Consider the following 21,929-nt stretch of genomic DNA (forward strand, 5'->3'; position numbering starts at 1 on the left):
TGGGTCCCAGCAGTCAGGGGGGCGAATCAGTTTTTTTTCGGACGCACTTCCTTGCGTGCGAAGATGTAACTGGTGGGTCCCAGTAGTCAAGGGGGCGAATCGTTTTTTTTTCCGGACGCACTTCCTTGCATGCGAAGATGTAGCTGGTGGGTCCCAGCAGTGAGGGGGAAACGTATTTTTCACGAAATACAGTGGCCCGTCCGGTGGGTCCCAGCTGTCAGGTGGAGGAATCATTATTTTCCACGTAATTAGGAGGCACTTCCTTGCTGCGGCCGTGGACCCAGCTGTCAGCCTCTCCACGTACAGTCCACGTATGATGGAAGTCGTTCCTTGACCACGTTGACCACGCCGCGCCGAGAGCACCACGGCGGTGGACGATGGCGAGGCCTAGGAAGGGGACGACGGGGAGCCGGGGAAGACGCAGCAGCGGAAGCCCGCGCGGAGAGGAGTATGAGGGTTCACTGGTTCGGCTGCGGTGTGAGGCTGCCGTCGCCGCAGGGCCTGGCCAGTGGTGGGAATAGTAGGGGGCGGTGAGGCCTCCACGGCAGCACAGCCGGCCACGGGAGGCAGGAGCATGCGGCACGACCGGCGCTGGTTTGGGCGGCTGGAGTATCAAGACCAGAGGTTGAAGAAGAACTATGGCCGTTGGATGGACATCGTACGATCACTGCAGCTACAATCGTTTATATTGACTAAGTTGACAAAACCCTTGGTTTTTTTAGTAAAGACAAAGCCCTTGGTACGCGTCAACTTAGTAGGCCCACATCTCGGATTTGGCAGACAACATATAGCCCATTTGCGATTTGTAAGAATGTACAACCCATTTTTTAATTCTAATGTAATTTACTACAGCCCATTTACAGTTTATTAAAAGTAGAAACCAACTTCTAACTAGGACAATGATTAATAATTTCAAACAACCGCTCAAAACAGAATTCAAAAAAAATCCCACATTTTGATGGGATGCGAAATATTTTTATCCAAAATTTCTACTCAGGTTAAATATAATTTCAAAATAAAGTTGTATTACGTTAGAATCCAACGAAATATTGCGCGCACAACAAGTAATGAAATTAAAATTTTCAAATTCCAAAAATAATATTTTTTAACTAATTACGTGTTTGGTGCATAGTTACTGCCCAGTTATTATAATTACATCTCATTTATTATTTCTTAAAGTCCATTTTCTTGTTAAGCCTAATGCATACCTCCTAGGAAAGTTTGCAGCCCAGCGGGGCGGAGAATAACAAGTTAACCCGGATATTGTGTACAACTGTCGGCCTGGTTGCATTACTGATGTTGAAAAAAAGGCATGTGTAGTACAGTACAACCTAACATGGTTACTCAGCCCACATTCAGCGACGCCGGAAATGCCCAAACAAGGCTTTTGTACAACTTTTTGAAGTCACTGAGCTCAATTAATAACTTAAGAAAAAAGTTAGATTACAGTGGAACCTAATTAAAAGCTGTCACGAGCAAAATAAATAATTCAACGGGTCCCACTTGTGCGTGTGCGTGTGTGTGTGCGTGTGTGTGTGTGTGTGTTTGTGTGTGTGTGTGTGAGAGAGAGAGAGAGATAGATAGAGAGAGAGAGACCCATCGGTCGATGCTCGTAAATACATCTTTCAGCCATATGCATTGCTGATGCTCAGTAAAAACTTATATAGTTGACACAATCATATAGAACATCATAGCACTGAACTTGCATACAAAAATTTCATGCAGGCGGCACAATCAGGATGGAAGCAGTGGATCGCTACAAGAAGGGCTATGTTGAAACCAACGAAGTCGTACATAACGGTTCATCGTCTTTATCAGTGACAGGGAAATATCTTGAATGTTGTGCAAAGAAAACAGACAGACAACACAATAAGTTCTGCTAGCACATTAAGTTGACGTACAACCCTTTCTAAAAAAAGTTCAGGTACAAAATTAGAATAGGTCACAATCAAATGTACTGCCATATCAGTGCTTCACACCCATAGCTCAGATTTAACTAGTATCTGACAAGATTCAGTTGTTACCTCAAATTAGAGCACATCCAGGCAGCCAGCCCTGCCTCTTCTCCCAAAGAAGCAGTGGCCTCTGCCGCACGATGGAGTAGGCCCTGTGCCATCCATCGTTCCGAGCAACACGGGGAAAGTCTAACGTTGTCTCCTGTAATGGACGTCGTCGATGGACCCTGGCACCAGCGGCGGCAGCAGGACTTTGATTGATGGATTGACCACTTCTTCGACATGCACGAACACTCGATACAGGTACATCCGTAACGTGGTTCGCGGCGGCCTTGGTGGTGAAGAATAGTACAACCCCGGTTCCTCCGCCGGTATCTCAACACCAATCACCTTCGGTATGGTGGACGGCTTCTTCATCCATGCCATAACCGTCAGAGCCCAGCTGTCTGGAGGAACAAACATACTTACGAGCTCACCTCCAAGGTCGTTGATAAGCTCGTTCATGGACTCGCTATTCCAAGCATGTCGAGGGATGCCGTGGAAGGTAAGCTTTGTTAAAAACTCAAGCTCAGAGGGCACCGAGCCCCATCCTGGGTGCCACCGATCAAAGCTCACTAGCGCGCCATCGCAGAACAAACGCCGGGAAGATTCGAACACACGACTGCAGTCGAAAGTTGTCCGGAACCTGACGAAGAAATCAGCCGGTGGCGGACAAACTTCGACGAGAAAGTCACTTATTTGGATGCCGTGCGCAATGCCAAGAGCTTTGACAAGGTCGTCCGGCGAGACGGGAGGCCGGTCGCCGTTGATGGTTACCATCAGCACTTTGCCGGCAAACTGGTCGTCAGGTGCCGCCATGCCACTGTTGAGCGACAGCACGCAGCGACCGAAGGCAGGACGGACCTCAGGATCTCTGGCTCGGAGATCCGCGTTGATAGGCGACATGATAGTGCGCTTGAGTACAGGGAGTACAGGAGGGGGATTTGGGGGAACTGGAGTAGGAATCGAGATTCCAGAGGTGGGGGAGGGGCGGGAGACTGGGGATGAAAAGGTAGTATGAATTTCGAGCACACGCCAATATGCTCTCGGCGTGCAAGTGCACGAAAACACCGGTGGCACCCACATATCGGCCTAAGAGTCCTTATTCTTTCTTTTTTGGAGAGCCCGACCTTTTTTTAGGATCTTTTGAGAGCCCGGCCTAAGAGTCATAATTGACCTGTTTGGCATTGCGTTACTACTCGGCGCATATTCAACGACACCTCACTGGTCCAAACAAGTGTACATCATGGAAAAGACACTGAGCTCAAATTATATAAATTGAAAAAAGGAGATATACTCTTAACACTGGAGAATGGTGATGCCCTCATTTAGCCCACCAGTAGTTCGAGACAATAAATAGTTCGAAACAACGATATATACAACATTCAAACACTGACTAGTGACTACCACTGACATAAATAGCAAGACATGATAGTTCATAAGAAGTCTTGCTACACCACCAAAACGCAGCCATCCGCAGCGCTCAGGCTCTCGTGATCCAGACGAGAATGACATTCTAAACAGAAGCAACTATTACATAGTAAGAGTGACATAAATGAGGATGGCCAAATGACAAGGAATATGCATAACTAAAGAAAGAACTACCCATCCAGAACCAGCAGCAAAGATAACAAAGTCATTCGAAGAGATGATCCAACACCATCATAATTTGCAGCCCCGCTTCAGCGACTAGTGATCCGGAGACACGAGTACTCCACCCTTTCGATGCAACAACCCAATTACCTATCAACCTGAAGGCTTGAACCACATCACTGCCTGTCGTAATTCAGACATCCAAGGATCAAAGTTAATCTGGATGCCTTTGTCATTCTCACCTTCTTTTGGCTGCAGGCTGTATCGTTGACAATCAGGGGAGTTTGCTCCCGAACTCCTAGGGCTCGTCGTGTAGACACAATTTTCCATAGCAAACAGAGCCTCTCTGCCATCAAGGCCCTTGCCAACGGTGATCTCCTGGTTAATCGGATAATTGAGTCCGAGAAATAGAGAGTGTGAACCAAGGCTGTTTACCCGCCTCCAACTAAAAAATCCTGATGGCCCCAACAAGCTGGTATCCTGCTCATAGACGTAACAGCCACTATCCGGATACTCACGTATTTCACGGTGCTTGTATGCAGTGGGGTTTTTGCAATATAAATTGTCCGGCTCATGTGTCTGAATGATCATCAGTCTTTTGCCATCGTCTGATCGAGTGAGGAACCAGTTGTGTTTCCCTGTTTTTGGCACAGGTGGTGTGATTACAAAGGGCAGTAACTATAGGGACACTGCATCATATGAAAAAGGACATGAATTGTTAATGTAAGATCAGCATTGTTCAGAGTATGAGTAGAATAATGGAAGAAACAGCATTGATATGTCCCCTGTTGGAACTGGGAGGAAAATACAGGGAAATGTATACTGGGTTCGAAAATATAGAAGTGCCATGCATGGTTATACTCATGTTATCTCGCAATCGATTCTTCACAGGAAACTACCATGTACCATGTCATGCATGTTATGTAATCATGTTCTCTCCACACAAACAAATTCTTCAAGGTAACTAACAGACCATGCATTGTTATATACTCGTGTTCTATGGGCAAAAAATTTGTGAGGACATTATTCTAGCCATTGATTGCTGAAGGGCGAATATAGGTATGTACACATGGTAAGCATTGGAGGATTTCACTACTTCCAAATATAGAGTTCTCCATATGCACATTTACTTCCCTAATGTATGGTTAGATGAAACCAACAGTGTGGTGCATGTTTCTACATCATGAAAATGAGGAAAACTAACATGGCCATTGATACACACTCATATTTAGTAGTAGCATATAGATTACTGTAAAATAAGGATAATATCTATATATTCCTAACCGTTTGATTATTTAGGGTACAAATTGGATGTAATGACATGGTCACAATCGCATGAATTAACTCATTCCAAATATAGCTTATTTACAGCGTCTCTAATATATTGCCATAGTTCTACTCAAATTCTGCTCAAACAGGGATATGCCAATCATCACAAAAAGTTCAAACAATGTCATGGCGTCATCATTAACATGAGGCGGAAACAACTTACACGCGTTGTCCCAGCAATACGTGGTGCCATCTGCTTTGTCGATCGCGTAGATGATGCCATTGTGTTCAATAGCATCACAGAAGTGTGTATCAGCTTTGACGATGATCCACTGCGAGCTGGGTTCTCTCCAGCTAAAGAAGGCACCGGCACAAAGATAGGTGAGTCCCCGGTCGAACAAGGCAATTAGCTTGAAGTCTGCGTAATTCGCATGTCATGTGGGCACTTGGCAGATTACAATCTTCTGCAAAACAAGGTCCGTCCAACTGACGTGGTAATCTAGATGACTTGGACCGCGATGGTAATACTCTATATAATCCAACGGAGGAAGGATAATCACATGGGAGGTCTGGAAGTTCACGAGCACCAACTTTTTACCATCTTCTCTGAAGGCAGCCATCCAGTGGGAGTTCATGCCGACCCAGTACATACCTGCCAAGAAGTTTCGAGCGATGGTGATCAGATCGATGTCGAGGGAAATGATGTACGGCGACCCACTACATACATGCAAAGAAGTTTCGGCTAATGGAGATCGGATTGAAGTCGAGGGGCATCATGTATGCCTCCGTATCAAGGTGAGCCAATCTAAGACCAGATAGCAGCAAGCAGGGTGTCTTGAAAAGCTTAGGCCTCGCTTCGATGATGGCCGTGTGCATGTCCCTCGAGCATGTAGCCAGCCGCAGGGCGCTCAACATATCCATACACAAACAACAGAGGTCGAGGATGTCACTGGGGAGATTGCTCCAATCGCGGCTCATATGGATGCTACGCGGTTCGCATTTGGCCATGGTGGAGTTTGAAAGGTGGGGGTTTTTGTTGGGTTTCGTAGTAATTTCAAAATTTTCCTACGCGCACACAGGATCATGTGATGCATAGCAACGAGAGGAGAGTGTTGTCTATGTACCCAACGCAGACCGACTGCGGAAGCGATGACACGACGTAGAGGAAGTAGTCGTATGTCTTCACGATCCAACCGATCAAGCACCGAAACTACGGCACCTCCGAGTTCGAGCACACGTTCAGCTCGATGACGATCCCCGGACTCCGATCCAGCAAAGTGTCGGGGAAGAGTTTCGTCAGCACGACGGTGTGGTGACGATCTTGATGAACTAGAGCAGCAGGGCTTCGCCTAAACTCCGCTACAGTATTATCGAGGAATATGGTGGCAGGGGGCACCGCACACGGCTAAGGAATCGATCACGTGGATCAACTTGTGTCAACTTGTGTGTTTAGAGGTGCCCCTGCCTCCGTATATAAAGGAGCCAAGGGGGGGAGGAGGCGCCGGCCAGGAGGAGGTGGCGCAGGAGGAGTCCTACTCCTACCGGGAGTAGGACTCCCCCCCCCAATCCTATTCCAACTAGGATTCCCAAGGGGGAAAGAGGGAGAGGGGTGGCCGGCCACCTCTCCTAGTCCTAATAGGACTAGGGGAAGGGGGGAGGCGCGCAGCCCCCTTGGGCTGCCCCTTTCTCCTTTCCACTAAGGCCCATGATGGCCCATATGGCTCCCGGGGGGTTCCGGTAACCTCCCGGTAACCCGGTAAAATCCCGATTTCACCCGGAACACTTCCGATGTCCAAACATAGACTTCCAATATATTAATCTTTATGTCTCGACCATTTCGAGACTCCTCGTCATGTCCGTGATCACATCCGTGACTCCGAACAACCTTCGGTACATCAAAATGCATAAACTCATAATATAACTGTCATCGTAACCTTAAGCGTGCGGACCCTACGGGTTCGAGAACAATGTAGACATGACCGAGACATGTCTCCGGTCAATAACCAATAGCGGGACCTGGATGCCCATATTGGCTCCTACATATTCTACGAAGATCTTTATCGGTCAGACCGCATAACAACATACGTTGTTCCCTTTGTCATCGGTATGTTACTTGCCCGAGATTCGATCGTCGGTATCCAATACCTAGTTCAATCTCATTACCGGCAAGTCTCTTTACTCGTTCCGTAATACATCATCTCACAACTAACATATTAGTTGTAATGCTTGCAAGGCTTATGTGATGTGTATTACCGAGAGGGCCCAGAGATACCTCTCCGACAATCGGAGTGACAAATCCTAATCTCGAAATACGCCAACCCAACATCGACCATTGGAGACACCTGTAGTACTCCTTTATAATCACCCAGTTACGTTGTGACGTTTGGTAGTACCCAAAGTGTTCCTCCGGTAAACGGGAGTTGCATAATCTCATAGTCATAGGAACATGTATAAGTCATGAAGAAAGCAATAGCAACATACTAAATGATCGGGTGCTAAGCTAATGGAATGGGTCATGTCAATCAGATCATTCTACTAATGATGTGACCTCGTTAATCAAATAACAACTCATTGTTCATGGTTTAGGAAACATAACCATCTTTGATTAACGAGCTAGTCAAGTAGAGGCATACTAGTGACACTCTGTTTGTCTATGTATTCACACATGTATTATGTTTCCGGTAAATACAATTCTAGCATGAATAATAAACATTTATCATGATTATAAGGAAATAAATAATAACTGTATTATTGCCTCTAGGGCATATTTCCTTCAGTCTCCCACTTGCACTAGAGTCAATAATCTAGATTACACTGTAATGAATCTAACACCCATGGAGCTTTGGTGCTGATCATGTTTTGCTCGTGGAAGAGGCTTAGTCAACGGGTCTGCAACATTCAGATCCGTATGTATCTTGCAAATCTCTATGTCTCCCACCTGGACTAGATCCCGGATGGAGTTGAAGCGTCTCTTGATGTGTTTGGTCCTTTTGTGAAATCTGGATTCCTTTGCCAAGGCAATTGCACCAGTATTGTCACAAAAGATTTTCATTGGACCCGATGCACTAGGTATGACACCTAGATCGGATATGAACTCCTTCATCCAGACTCCTTCATTTGCTGCTTCCGAAGCAGCTATGTATTCCGCTTCACATGTAGATCCCGCTACGACGCTTTGTTTAGAACTGCACCAACTGACAGCTCCACCGTTTAATGTAAACACGTATTCGGTTTGCGATTTATAATCGTCCGGATCAGTGTCAAAGCTTGCATCAACGTAACCTTTTACGATGAGCTCTTTGTCACTTCCATATACGAGAAACATATCCTTAGTCCTTTTCAGGTATTTCAGGATGTTCTTGACCGCTGTCCAGTGATCCATTCCTGGATTACTTTGGTACCTCCCTGCTAAAACTTATAGCAAGGCACACATCAGGTCTGGTACACAGCATTGCATACATGATAGAGCCTATGGCTGATGCATAGGGAACATCTTTCATATTCTCTCTATCTTCTGCAGTGGTCGGGCATTGAGTCTTACTCAATTTCACACCTTGTAACACAGGCAAGAACCCTTTCTTCGCTTGATCCATTTTGAACTTCTTCAAAATTTTGTCAAGGTATGTGCTTTGTGAAAGTCCAATTAAGCGTCTTGATCTATCTCTATAGATCTTAATGCCTAATATGTAAGCAGCTTCACCGAGGTCTTTCATTGAAAAACTTTTATTCAAGTATCCCTTTATGCTATCCAGAAATTCTATATCATTTCCAATCAGTAATATGTCATCCACATATAATATCAGAAATGCTACAGAGCTCCCACTCACTTTCTTGTAAATACAGGCTTCTCCGAAAGTCTGTATAAAACCAAATGCTTTGATCACACTATCAAAACGTTTATTCCAACTCCGAGAGGCTTGCACCAGTCCATAAATGGATCGCTGGAGCTTGCACACTTTATTAGCTCCCTTTGGATCGACAAAACCTTCTGGTTGCATCATATACAACTCTTCTTCCAAAAATCCATTCAGGAATGCAGTTTTTACATCCATTTGCCAAATTTCATAATCATAAAATGCGGCAATTGCTAACATGATTCGGACGGACTTAAGCATCGCTACGGGTGAGAAGGTCTCATCGTAGTCAATTCCTTGAACTTGCCGAAAACCTTTTGCGACAAGTCGAGCTTTGTAGACAGTAACATTACCATCAGCGTCAGTCTTCTTCTTAAAAATCCATTTATTCTCAATTGCTTGCCGATCATCGGGCAAGTCAACCAAAGTCCATACTTTGTTCTCATACATGGATCCCATCTCAGATTTCATGGCTTCAAGCCACTTTACGGAATCTGGGCTCACCATCGCTTCTTCATAGTTCGTAGGTTCATCATGATCTAGTAGCATGACCTCCAGAACAGGATTACCGTACCACTCTGGTGCGGATCTTACTCTGGTTGATCTACGCGGTTCAGTAGTATCTTGATCTGAAGTTTCATGATCATTATCATTGGTTTCCTCACTAACTGGTGTAGGTGTCACTGAAACAGTTTTCTGTGATGAACTACTTTCCAGTAAGGGAGCAGGTACAGTTACCTCATCAAGTTCTACTTTCCTCCCACTCACTTCTTTCGAGAGAAACTCCTTCTCTAGAAATGATCCATTCTTAGCAATGAATGTTTTGCCTTCGGATCTGTGATAGAAGGTGTACCCAACAGTTTCCTTTGGGTATCCTATGAAGACACATTTCTCCGTTTTGGGTTCGAGCTTATCAGGTTGAAGCTTTTTCACATAAGCATCGCAGCCCCAAACTTTAAGAAACGACAACTTTGGTTTCTTGCCAAACCACAGTTCATAAGGCGTCGCCTCAACGGATTTTGATGGTGCCCTATTTAACGTGAATGCGGCCGTCTCTAAAGCATATCCCCAAAATGATAGCGGTAAATCAGTAAGAGACATCATAGATCGCACCATATCTAGTAAAGTACGATTACGACGTTCGGACACACCATTACGCTGTGGTGTTCCGGGTGGCGTGAGTTGCGAAACTATTCCACAATTTTTCAAATGTACACCAAACTCGTAACTCAAATATTCTCCTCCACGATCAGATCGTAGAAACTTTATTTTCTTGTTACGATGATTTTCAACTTCACTCTGAAATTCTTTGAACTTTTCAAATGTTTCAGACTTATGTTTCATTAAGTAAATATACCCATATCTGCTTAAATCATCTGTGAAGGTGAGAAAATAATGATATCCGCCACGAGCCTCAATATTCATCGGGCCACATACATCGGTATGTATGATTTCCAACAAATCTGTTGCTCTCTCCATAGTACCGGAGAACGGTGTTTTAGTCATCTTGCCCAATAGGCACGGTTCGCAAGTACCAAGTGATTCATAATCAAGTGGTTCCAAAAGTCCATCGGTATGGAGTTTCTTCATGCGCTTTATTCCGATATGACCTAAACGACAGTGCCACAAATAAGTTGCACTTTCATTATCAACTCTGCATCTTTTGGCTTCAACATTATGAATATGTGTATTACTACTATCGAGATTCAATAAAAATAGACCACTCTTCAAGGGTGCATTACCATAAAAGATATTACTCATATAAATAGAACAACCATTATTCTCTGATTTAAATGAATAACCGTCTCGCATTAAACAAGATCCAGATATAATGTTCATGCTCAACGCTGGCACCAAATAACAATTACTTAGGTCTAATATTAATCCCGAAGGTAGATGTAGAGGTAGCGTGCCGACTGCGATCACATCGACTTTGGAACCGTTTCCCACGCGCATCGTCACCTCGTCCTTTGCCAGTGCCCGCTTATTCTGTAGTCCCTGTTTCGAGTTGCAAATATTAGCAACAGAACCAGTATCAAATACCCAGGTGCTACTGCGAGCTCTAGTAAGGTACACATCAATAACATGTATATCACATATACCTTTGTTCACCTTGCCATCCTTCTTATCCGCCAAATACTTGGGGCAGTTCCGCTTCCAGTGACCAGTCTGCTTGCAGTAGAAGCACTCAGTTTCAGGCTTAGGTCCAGACTTAGGTTTCTTCTCTTGAGCAGCAACTTGCTTGCCGTTCTTCTTGAAGTTCCCCTTTTTCTTCCCTTTGCCCTTTTTCTTGAAACTAGTGGTCTTGTTAACCATCAACACTTGATGCTCCTTCTTGATTTCTACGTCCGCAGCTTTCAGCATTGCGAAGAGCTCGGGAATAGTCTTGTTCATCCCTTGCATATTATAGTTCATTATGAAGCTCTTGTAGCTTGGTGGCAGTGATTGGAGAATTCTGTCGATGACGCAATTATCCGGAAGATTAACTCCCAATTGAATCAAGTGATTATTATACCCAGACATTTTGAGTATATGCTCACTGACAGAACTGTTCTCCTCCATCTTACAGCTATAGAACTTATTGGAGACTTCATATCTCTCAATCCGGGCATTTGCTTGAAATATTAACTTCAACTCCTGGAACATCTCATATGCTCCATGACGTTCAAAACGTCGTTGAAGTCCCGATTCTAAGCCGTAAAGCATGGCACACTGAACTATCGAGTAGTCATCAGCTTTGCTCTGCCAGACGTTCATAACATCTGGCGTTGCTCCAGCAGCAGGCCTGGCACCCAGCGGTGCTTCAAGGACGTAATTCTTCTGTGCAGCAATGAGGATAATCCTCAAGTTACGGACCCAGTCCGTGTAATTGCTACCATCATCTTTCAACTTTGCTTTCTCAAGGAACGCATTAAAATTCAACGGAACAACAGCACGAGCCATCTATCTACAATCAACATAAACAAGCAAGATACTATCAGGTACTAAGTTCATGATAAATTTAAGTTCAATTAATCATATTACTTAAGAACTCCCACTTAGATAGACATCCCTCTAATCCTCTAAGTGATTACGTGATCCGAATCAACTAAACCATAACCGATCATCACGTGAGATGGAGTAGTTTTCAATGGTGAACATCGTTATGTTGATCATATCTACTATATGATTCACGCTCGACCTTTCGGTCTCCGTGTTCCGAGGACATATCTGCATATGCTAGGCTCGTCAAGTTTAACCTGAGTATTCTGCGTGTGCAAAAACTGGCTTGCACCCGTTGTAGATGGACGTAGAGCTTATCACACCCGATCATCACGTGGTGTCTGGGCACGACGAACTTTGGCAATGGTGCATACTCAGGGAGAACACTTCTTGATAATTTAATGAGAGATCATCTTATAATGCTACCGTCAATCAAAGCAAGATAAGATGCATAAAAAGATAAACATCACATGCAATCAATATAAGTGATATGATATGGCCATCATCATCTCGTGCTTGTGATCTCCATCTCCGAAGCACCGTCATGATCACCATCGTCACCGGCGCGACACCTTGATCTCCATCGTAGCATCGTTGTCGTCTCGCCAATCTTATGCTTTCACGACTATCACTACCGTTTAGTAATAAAGTTAAGCATTACATCGCGATTGCATTGCATACAATAAAGCGACAACCATATGGCTCCTGCCAGTTGCCGATAACTTGGTTACAAAACATGATCATCTCTTACAATAAAATTCAGCATCATGCCTTGACCATATCACATCACAACATGCCCTGCAAAAACAAGTTAGACGTCCTCTACTTTGTTGTTGCAATTTTTTACGTGGCTGCTACGGGCTTAAGTAAGAACCAATCTCACCTACGCATCAAAACCACAACGATAGTTTGTCAAATAGACTCCGTTTTAACCTTCGCAAGGACCGGGCGTAGCCATACTTGGTTCAACTAAAGTTGGAGAGACAGTCGCCCGCAAGCCATCTCTGTGCAAAGCACGTCGAGGGAACCGGTCTCGCGTAAGCGTACGCGTAAGGTTGGTCTGGGTCGTCTCGTCCAACAATACCGCCGAACCAAAATATGACATGCTGGTAGGCAGTATGACTTGTATCGTCCACAACTCACTTGTGTTCTACTCGTGCATATAACATCAACATCAATAACCTGGCTCTGATACCACTGTTGGGTTTCGTAGTAATTTCAAAATTTTCCTACGCGCACACAGGATCATGTGATGCATAGCAACGAGAGGAGAGTGTTGTCTACGTACCCAACGCAGACCGACTGCGGAAGCGATGACACGACGTAGAGGAAGTAGTCGTATGTCTTCACGATCCAACCGATCAAGCACCGAAACTACGGCACCTCCGAGTTCGAGCACACGTTCAGCTCGATGACGATCCCCGGACTCCGATCCAGCAAAGTGTCGGGGAAGAGTTTCGTCAGCACGACGGCGTGGTGACGATCTTGATGAACTACAGCAGCAGGGCTTCGCCTAAACTCCGCTACAGTATTATCGAGGAATATGGTGGCAGGGGGCACCGCACACGGCTAAGGAATCGATCACGTGGATCAACTTGTGTCAACTTGTGTGTTTAGAGGTGCCCCTGCCTCCGTATATAAAGGAGCCAAGGGGGGAGGAGGCGCCGGCCAGGAGGAGGTGGCGCAGGAGGAGTCCTACTCCTACCGGGAGTAGGACTCCCCCCCAATCCTATTCCAACTAGGATTCCCAAGGGGGAAAGAGGGAGAGGGGTGGCCGGCCACCTCTCCTAATCCTAATAGGACTAGGGGAAGGGGGGAGGCGCGCAGCCCCCTTGGGCTGCCCCTTTCTCTTTTCCACTAAGGCCCATGATGGCCCATATGGCTCCCGGGGGGTTCCGGTAACCTCCCGGTAACCCGGTAAAATCCCGATTTCACCCGGAACACTTCCGATGTCCAAACATAGACTTCCAATATATCAATCTTTATGTCTCGACCATTTCGAGACTCCTCGTCATGTCCGTGATCACATCCGGGACTCCGAACAACCTTCGGTACATCAAAATGCATAAACTCATAATATAACTGTCATCGTAACCTTAAGCGTGCGGACCCTACGGGTTCGAGAACAATGTAGACATGACCGAGACACGTCTCCGGTCAATAACCAATAGCGGGACCTGGATGCCCATATTGGCTCCTACATATTCTACGAAGATCTTTATCGGTCAGACCGCATAACAACATACGTTGTTCCCTTTGTCATCGGTATGCTACTTGCCCGAGATTCGATCGTCGGTATCCAATACCTAGTTCAATCTCGTTACTGGCAAGTCTCTTTACTCGTTCCGTAATACATCATCTCACAACTAACATATTAGTTGTAATGCTTGCAAGGCTTATGTGATGTGTATTACCGAGAGGGCCCAGAGATACCTCTCCGACAATCGGAGTGACAAATCCTAATCTCGAAATACGCCAACCCAACATCGACCATTGGAGACACCTGTAGTACTCCTTTATAATCACCCAGTTACGTTGTGACGTTTGGTAGTACCCAAAGTGTTCCTCCGGTAAACGGGAGTTGCATAATCTCATAGTCATAGGAACATGTATAAGTCATGAAGAAAGCAATAGCAACATACTAAATGATCGGGTGCTAAGCTAATGGAATGGGTCATGTCAATCAGATCATTCTACTAATGATGTGACCTCGTTAATCAAATAACAACTCATTGTTCATGGTTTAGGAAACATAACCATCTTTGATTAACGAGCTAGTCAAGTAGAGGCATACTAGTGACACTCTGTTTGTCTATGTATTCACACATGTATTATGTTTCCGGTAAATACAATTCTAGCATGAATAATAAACATTTATCATGATTATAAGGAAATAAATAATAACTTTATTATTGCCTCTAGGGCATATTTCCTTCAGTTTTGGGGGGCTTGATTTACGTGGGAGAAGGCTGTCGGTGCTAGAGCGGCTAGCGAGGAAATAGTGGTACTGGGGGAGGCGAGTGAGGCGACGGTACACGGGGGCACAGTGAGATGGAGAAGGAGATGGAGATGGAGTGGTGCTATGGGAGCAGAGAGGGAGACGAGGCGAGGCGCCAATGTGCTGTACAGCGGCGGTGACAGACTGCACAATGCACAGGGTAAGGCTGACTTTGGTAACCCGAACACGCCGCCTGGACTAGTGTCGGGCGCAGGGTGTTGTCACTTCACTGTGAGGACCGGATGAATAGTATTTTGACCATCAAGTGTACCACAGTTGTACTACTACTACTAGTAGGAACATGAGTACTCCAGTATTGTATAGCGGAAATAGGTCTCCCGTGCTAGCATGCCTGTTCACTTCATCGTTCAGGTATCATCCATATTGCGAGCAGAACCAAATTCTCGTGCATGCCCAATCAATGCCCTGCCGTGATGCATGCAGTGGTCGTTCTGGTGCATCAAGGACAGCATGCAGATCGTTCCACACTTGAGAAGAGGAAAAATGAAAAGGTTGAACGCGGCAGCAGAGGAAGAGAACGCTGGCTAACGAGTCTGGGAGGGGATCGAGCAGGAAGTTAATGCTCCATGCCGAAAGGTTTTGGGAAAACCTGATTTTCATAAGGTGACTTATACTCACCTAAACGGAGGGAGTATTCCTTAACGAGAGAATGTTGTGTCTCCCACTCACGCGCTCAAAAAAAAAGAAGCTACGGCACATTTTTTTATCTGTTTGCATAGGTCCCACCTCTCAGGAAGGATGGGCACGTACACGAACAGGTATGACTCATCAGTCTACCCGCATAGCCTTTTCGTTTAGTCTACCTAGCCGTCTAATCAACTGCCTGCACGCCACTTCTCCCATTTACTTCTCCATCGGGAACCGATTCTCCTCGGCTTCTTCACCTCCCCTTTGTCTTCATTTGCATCCAAACCCCACTACGTTCACATTGTTTTAACCTCTTTAAATAATCATCTACTACTTTAGTTAGACTAGCCATCTAATCCTAATTCTCCAAACCATAGCCCTCCGTTCCAGCAGTTCCAAATGGCGAAAGAGATCGAGATGCAGGTTTTTAGCATCCAACATGTCCTCGTCGAAGGATCGATGCGCATAGTTGCCACCATCACCGTCCAACCAAGGGTTGTTCGCAGTGGATCAACAATGTATCCAACTCCCTCAAAAAAGTAGAGACGAGGGTCATCGGTCTTGAGGAAGAGTACATGGAGCGTGCCCCTTGGAAGATCCAGTGCACCGCCGTCCTTTAGCTGTGCCTCGAAGATGATGTTTTGGTGTACCACATCATACACTCGCCCTCCATACCAGGTGAGCTTGACGATTTCTTGTCTCGGGAGGACGTATACTTCTGTGGGGCAGCCATCGAAGGGGACAAACAGAAGCCGGAGCCGTACAACCTTGATTTGAAAAGCATCGCTGACTTACAAACTAGAATCAAAATTTCGGTAGAAGATTCTGATAAACAGACACCATCCCTATTCGACGTAGAAAAATTTGTGCTCGGTACAAATCTTCAGAAGGGTGATGAGACGATGGCATTAAGGTCGTCTGGATGGGAGGATTATCCCTTGACGTACGAGCGGATAAAATATGCTGCCCTCGATGCCCGTGTGAGTTTCGAGATAGCTGCAATGTCCAAAGAGCTTGTTGCGAAGCCGTCTCCCACGGAGAATGAGAACAAGAAGAAGAAGAAGAAGAAGAAGAAGAAGAAGAAGAAGAAGAAGAAGAAGAAGAAAAGGATGCACCAGCAGGAGGGCATTATGGATGGATGAACTGTTTCCTCTCTTGTAAATTTTTTCCCCTCTCGGTGTATATTTATATAGATGGACTATTTCGATGGTGTGCATGTCTTTGGAACAGAGTAGTAGCGTGGGTCTGCTTGACTATAAGGAACTATTTATCCGCATATATAGCTTCCTCTGCTACTCCTTCCAGTGATCGGTATGCAGTGCATGTGTCCGTAGACATGACAGCTTGTCCATGGAATTTCAACTACGGCGACCATCACGTTTGATCTTGCGATTCCCACGACGCCTCTCCAACCCACGGCACCACGCCCCCGACGTGCGCCTCACCCCTCTCGGCCGTACCGCCCCTCTGCCTTTGTGTGCATGACATGTGGGGCACCTAAAATGCGGCGAGCATCAAGTTTCTACCACAGCCACACGCGATTCCCACGACGCCGCTCGAACCCATGACACCACACATCCCCCGACCTGCGGCTCACCCCTCTTGGCCCACTGCCCCTCTGCCTTCGAGAGCATTACATGTGGACCAGTCACCTATCGGGTCCACATGTTATTGACTCAAAGGCGCTGAAGCTCAGTCCCGACGGCCCTGAGAGGGAAATGTAACTCCTGCACCAGGGCTTGTGGTGCTCCCGCAGCACAAAGTCATGCCAAACTCAAGATTTGTTTCTTTACTAGACATGCACACAACAATTTAATGGACATTGTAATCTTAACATGTGATGGGGAGCTCAAAATTTGAATTTGAAACTTATAAAACGAAAAGATTCAAAACAAATAAACTGGGAGAGAGGGAGTATATTGTAGGATGTGTCCCATACAAAATAAGTCCCCTGGTTTGTCACCGCGAAGATGCGGTTAGAAAGGAGCACAATGTCTTCCTACTCGTACGGCAACAAATCATCCGCAGACAACATGGTTTGCCTTTGACCGCCATGTGCAAGGTTCGTGCTATCTTATTCAATCTCACCGTGGTTCCATCGTACCAATTCATGCGGTGGCCCGTTGCATGGCTGATCCCAATGCTGGACAAAGGTTCTACGGGAGAAACAGTGGGCAGGGGGAGAATTTGGAAATGGACACGGAAGTAGTCTTTAGAATGCATTTACTACGTGATCAAACTCATCTTACCTGCTCATCGGAGGAAATCCGAGTGCCCCTCAACGTCGGCATCTCAAGGGGCGTCAACTTGCAACTACGGCCATGCCGCGCTGGAGAGACCCCCAAGGAAACATCCTCGTGCGTTCCATGGAACATCAAGATGCATTTGTATGAGTAGTTTATCTTGTGAGAGAAAAGGATGAACGAGGGAAGGCCTCTAGAGATAGAGATGGACACTACTACTACCAATGTGTTGGCCCGTGCGTTGCAATGGATCCAAAGTAGCAGAATAATACTTGTTCACATGCTTGAAATATAAACACTCTAGTTTTGATATACATGTGTCAGCAACCATGACAGCTTGTCCATGGAAGTTGAACCACAGCGACCATCATGTTTCTTGTTTCTACCACTGCCACACCCACACGCGATTCCCACGACGCTGCTCCAACCCACGACACGACGTCCCCCGACGTGGACATGGATTCTCTGACGTGGCTATCAGTGCCTTGCCCTACCTTTCCTTCGGTGACAGGTGGGCCAGTCGCATTTAAGGTCCGCATGTCATTGACTCATAGGCCGGGCACTAAGCCACTGAAGTTCGGTTCCGTAGGCCCCGAGAGGGAAATGTAACTCCTGCGGCAGGCCTTGTGGTGCTCCCGCGGTACAAGCTCGTGCCAAAAATGGAATTTGTTTCTTACTACTACCAACTAGTACTAGTAAGGTACACGTGCATTGCACGCATGAGATTCTGGTGGTTTGTGCATTATGCTTCTGCATGTGGAGTTCTCTGGATTCTATAATGTGGCAAGATCTGGTGGAATGTAAGGTTAGGCAAGTTTGATTAACTTAGGTGAGTGTTTGGTTCAATCCACACCTTAGGCAAGTGTCGGGGGTTGGGTACGACATATGCCAAAGGATGGCTTATCATGGTGGGGGCGAATAGAACGTCGCCGGTGACCGGAAGCGGGATGAGGCGAAGACATGCACGCCGGCGGATCTTACCCAGCTTCAGGGCTCTCCATGGAGATAACACCCCTACTGCTGCACTGCGGGGTCTCCGCATGGTCACTATGGCAAAGTGAGTACAATGGTGCTCCTGGAGTTGTTTCTGGAGGTAGAAGAGGGCAAGGCTAGCTCTCTCCTTCCTATATTCTGGGGTCTAGTGCTATCTGGGTCCAAACCCTTTGCATGGGCTTCCTGGGGGTTTATATAGGCCTACTCCCCAGGGGTACAATGGTAATCCGGCTGGGCGCGGGTCCCAGCCGTCTGTCTCTCAGGCCGTCGTATTCTCTGCCGACTACTGGGGCCCGCCGACAGGCCTGGTACTGTAGCTGTGCTTCTGATGACGCCAGCTTGGTCATGAGGTCATGGCAACAGTGTCGCTGTCTGGCGGGCGTTCACTGTCACCATTCCCCATCTTGTCTGATTAATGGTGCGTGGGGCCCGTGGGAGGGGCCGGTCGACTCCAGGGGGGCGACTCCCACGGGTCCGTCTTCAGGGCGCTCTTGCCGTCTTCTGTCTACCCGCTGACAGGCGGTCCTACCATCCTTGGGTCGTATAGGCAGGCGTCGTGGGCACAGTGCGCCGGCCACTAAGGCTGAGGTCAGGGGCGGCATGGCAACAGTGCCACGCCACGATGGAGATCTCCAGCGATATGGCACACTGTAGCCATGCTGGTCCTTCGCAGATAGGGTAGAGACGGCCATGCTGTGACCGTCCCCCGCCCTGTCCCTCGCGGCGAAGGCATGGGGTGGTTGTAGTCGCGAGCCGCCTACCCTCAGCCGGCTTCCCTGGAAGTCGTCAGCTGAGAGTCGGCTCATCTAGAAGTCGTCAGCTGAGAGTCGGCTCCCTAGAAGTCGTCAGCTGAGAGTCGGCTCGTCTGGAAGTCGTCAGCTGAGAGTCGGCTCATCTGGAAGTCGTCCCTGGGATTCGGCCTATCTGGGAGTCGTCCCTGGGACTCGGCATAGGCGGCGCAGCCTGTCCCAATCTCTTGAAAGGTTCTGGGCCTCGGGTTAGCCTACCCGTGGCCCATTACTCTGACAGTAGTCCCCGAAGCTAGTGAGGCTCCGCGGATACTGCGTCGTGGGGCTTCAACAGTTTCACTCTTCTGGTTGTGGAATCTGGGCCTCGCTTGCCGTCTTCCTTTAGGCTGACTATACAGAATCGGACTCGCAGAGGGCCGCCTCACTCCCTAAGGAGTTCGAAAGTCACAGCGGGAAATCAGGCGGCGTGCCTGATACGCTTCCCCGCGGTCGCCCGCCACTGCCCCATCACGCAGCGCCACGTGGCGAGGACAATCTGCCTACCCGCGCGCTCAACGGGACGTGCAGTCAGGCGGGGCCCGCCACTACCGCGCCTCGGCATGCGAACGGATCCGTTGCGGCCGCACGGACAGTTGGGTTTCCCATGTTGTTACTGCGTGCAGTAACTTCGCGGGGTAGACCGTGAGGGAGGGCGTGGGGTCCCGTGCGCAGTTAATCCCACGCCCGCCCCATCGGCTTCTCAGCCTATGAGGCTATAAGTAGGCGGGGGGAGAGGAGCGGCGAAGCACGCGCGCCCATCTTCCCTGCTCCCCCGCCTCCTCTTCTTCATGTCTCCTTCTTGCCGCCGTCATGCCGAACCACGCCGCGCCCGCCACGATGAGCTCTTCCTCCGCGGCCGCGGCTCCTACCGTGCGCTCCGGCGTGTGGGACGGCTCCGACGTGGACGACGACCTCATCGAGTTTCTTCGCAAGACGCGCGGCCTCCCTGGTGCAAACTGCGTGCGAGCCCGCGCCGCGCCGGCGAAGGAGATATTGCCGGCGTCGGAGGAGGGCGAGCGGGTCATTTTCCGCTCACACCTCATGCGCGGTCTGGGGCTGCCGGCGAGCTGCTTCTTTCGCTCCATCTTGGAGTTCCACGGGCTCCAGCCACACCACCTCACGCCAAACACGGTGGTGCTGCTGGCTGCCTTCGCCACCTTGTGCGAAGGCTTCCTCGACGTTCTCCCCACCATCGAGCTGTGGGGCGAATTCTTCCAATCCAAGCTCGGCACGCACGTCGCCGGCGTGCCGGCCCAGTGCGGTGCCTTCATCGTGATGCGGCGAACGACGGCCGACAATCCGTTTCCCTCCATCCCGCTGATCAAGTCGGTGAAGATGTGGCAGCGGACTTATTTCTACGTGAAGAACGTCGCCCCGGACGGCGACTGGGTCAATCTGCCGCCCTACGAAGCCGGCGCACCGGCTGGGAGGCTCCCCAGCTGGTCCCACCGAGTCAAGACGCTGACTCCCGCCGGAGCCGCCGCCGTAGCGCGACTCCGAGTTCTGACGCAATTGGAGGGCCTGGTTGGAGCCGACTTGCTGGCCGCCTTCGTGGCGCGCCGAGTCCTCCCTCTCCAAGGCCGGCCTCATCTGATTAGTCAGATGAGCGACCACCGGGACCCGAGCCAGATGTGCACCAGGGAAATGCCCCACACGGAACTGGCGAACATGGTGAACCACATCGTAAACTGCGAGCTCGCGGCGGACTGGCAGTTCGGCAAGGAGCCGTACTCGCGCGCCAACCCTCCTCCGGCGGTAAGTCGCATCTCTTGTTGCTCTGATTCCTTTGTAGCCGAATCCGACTTCTGATCTTTTCGGTTTCTCTGAGTCAGAATCCCCTCATTCAGCCTGCAGCCGGCATCGAAAGACCGCACCGCGAATTCGTCCCTGACCGAACGGAGAGCGACGTCGATGACCCCGACTTGGGGGTGGCAGCGATGGAGGCCGACGCCGAAGGCGGAGGCGGGGGAACGGGAAGTGGCTTCAGGCCCTCGGCCACCTTCGCCGACTGGCCTGAAGACGATGTCGAAGGGGAAGTCGTCCCGCGCCGCCAGCCAAGGGTTGGCCCGCCGGGCGCGAGTTCCTCCGCCGACCAAGGCGGCGCGAAGAGGCGCCACGCCGGGCCGAGTTCACTCGGCGGCAAGCCGAAGAAGTTCAAGGGGGCAGCCGCCGCGACCAAACGGGAGGAGGCGGCCGCGAAGGCCAATCGTTTCCGCAAGGAAGTGAAAAGGCCGCCACTGGTCTCTGCGTAAGTGCCTCTGTCTTCGCCTTATTTTCCTTTGGTAAATTCTGTCCGAGTTTTTTAGACCCCCTCCTTGCTTCAGGGCTCCTCTTACCCTTGAGAGGGTCGCCACCCCCTCCGTCATGGGGTCGACGGAGACGTCTGCCAACACTCGGCGGGTTGACCCTGCCGCCGACCTTTGGGAGGCGACGGAGCAAAACGCGCGGGAGAAGCGCGACGAGGAGGAGGCCGACCGCCTGGAGAAACAGAGGCTGAGAAGGTGGCGGCCTCCACCCATAAAAAACTGGAAGAGGCCGAAGCCGCCGTTGCAGCAAGGCGGCAAGCC

Source organism: Triticum dicoccoides, chromosome 6B (genome assembly GCF_002162155.2).
Source record: "Triticum dicoccoides isolate Atlit2015 ecotype Zavitan chromosome 6B, WEW_v2.0, whole genome shotgun sequence".
Taxonomy (NCBI): Eukaryota; Viridiplantae; Streptophyta; class Magnoliopsida; order Poales; family Poaceae; genus Triticum; species Triticum dicoccoides.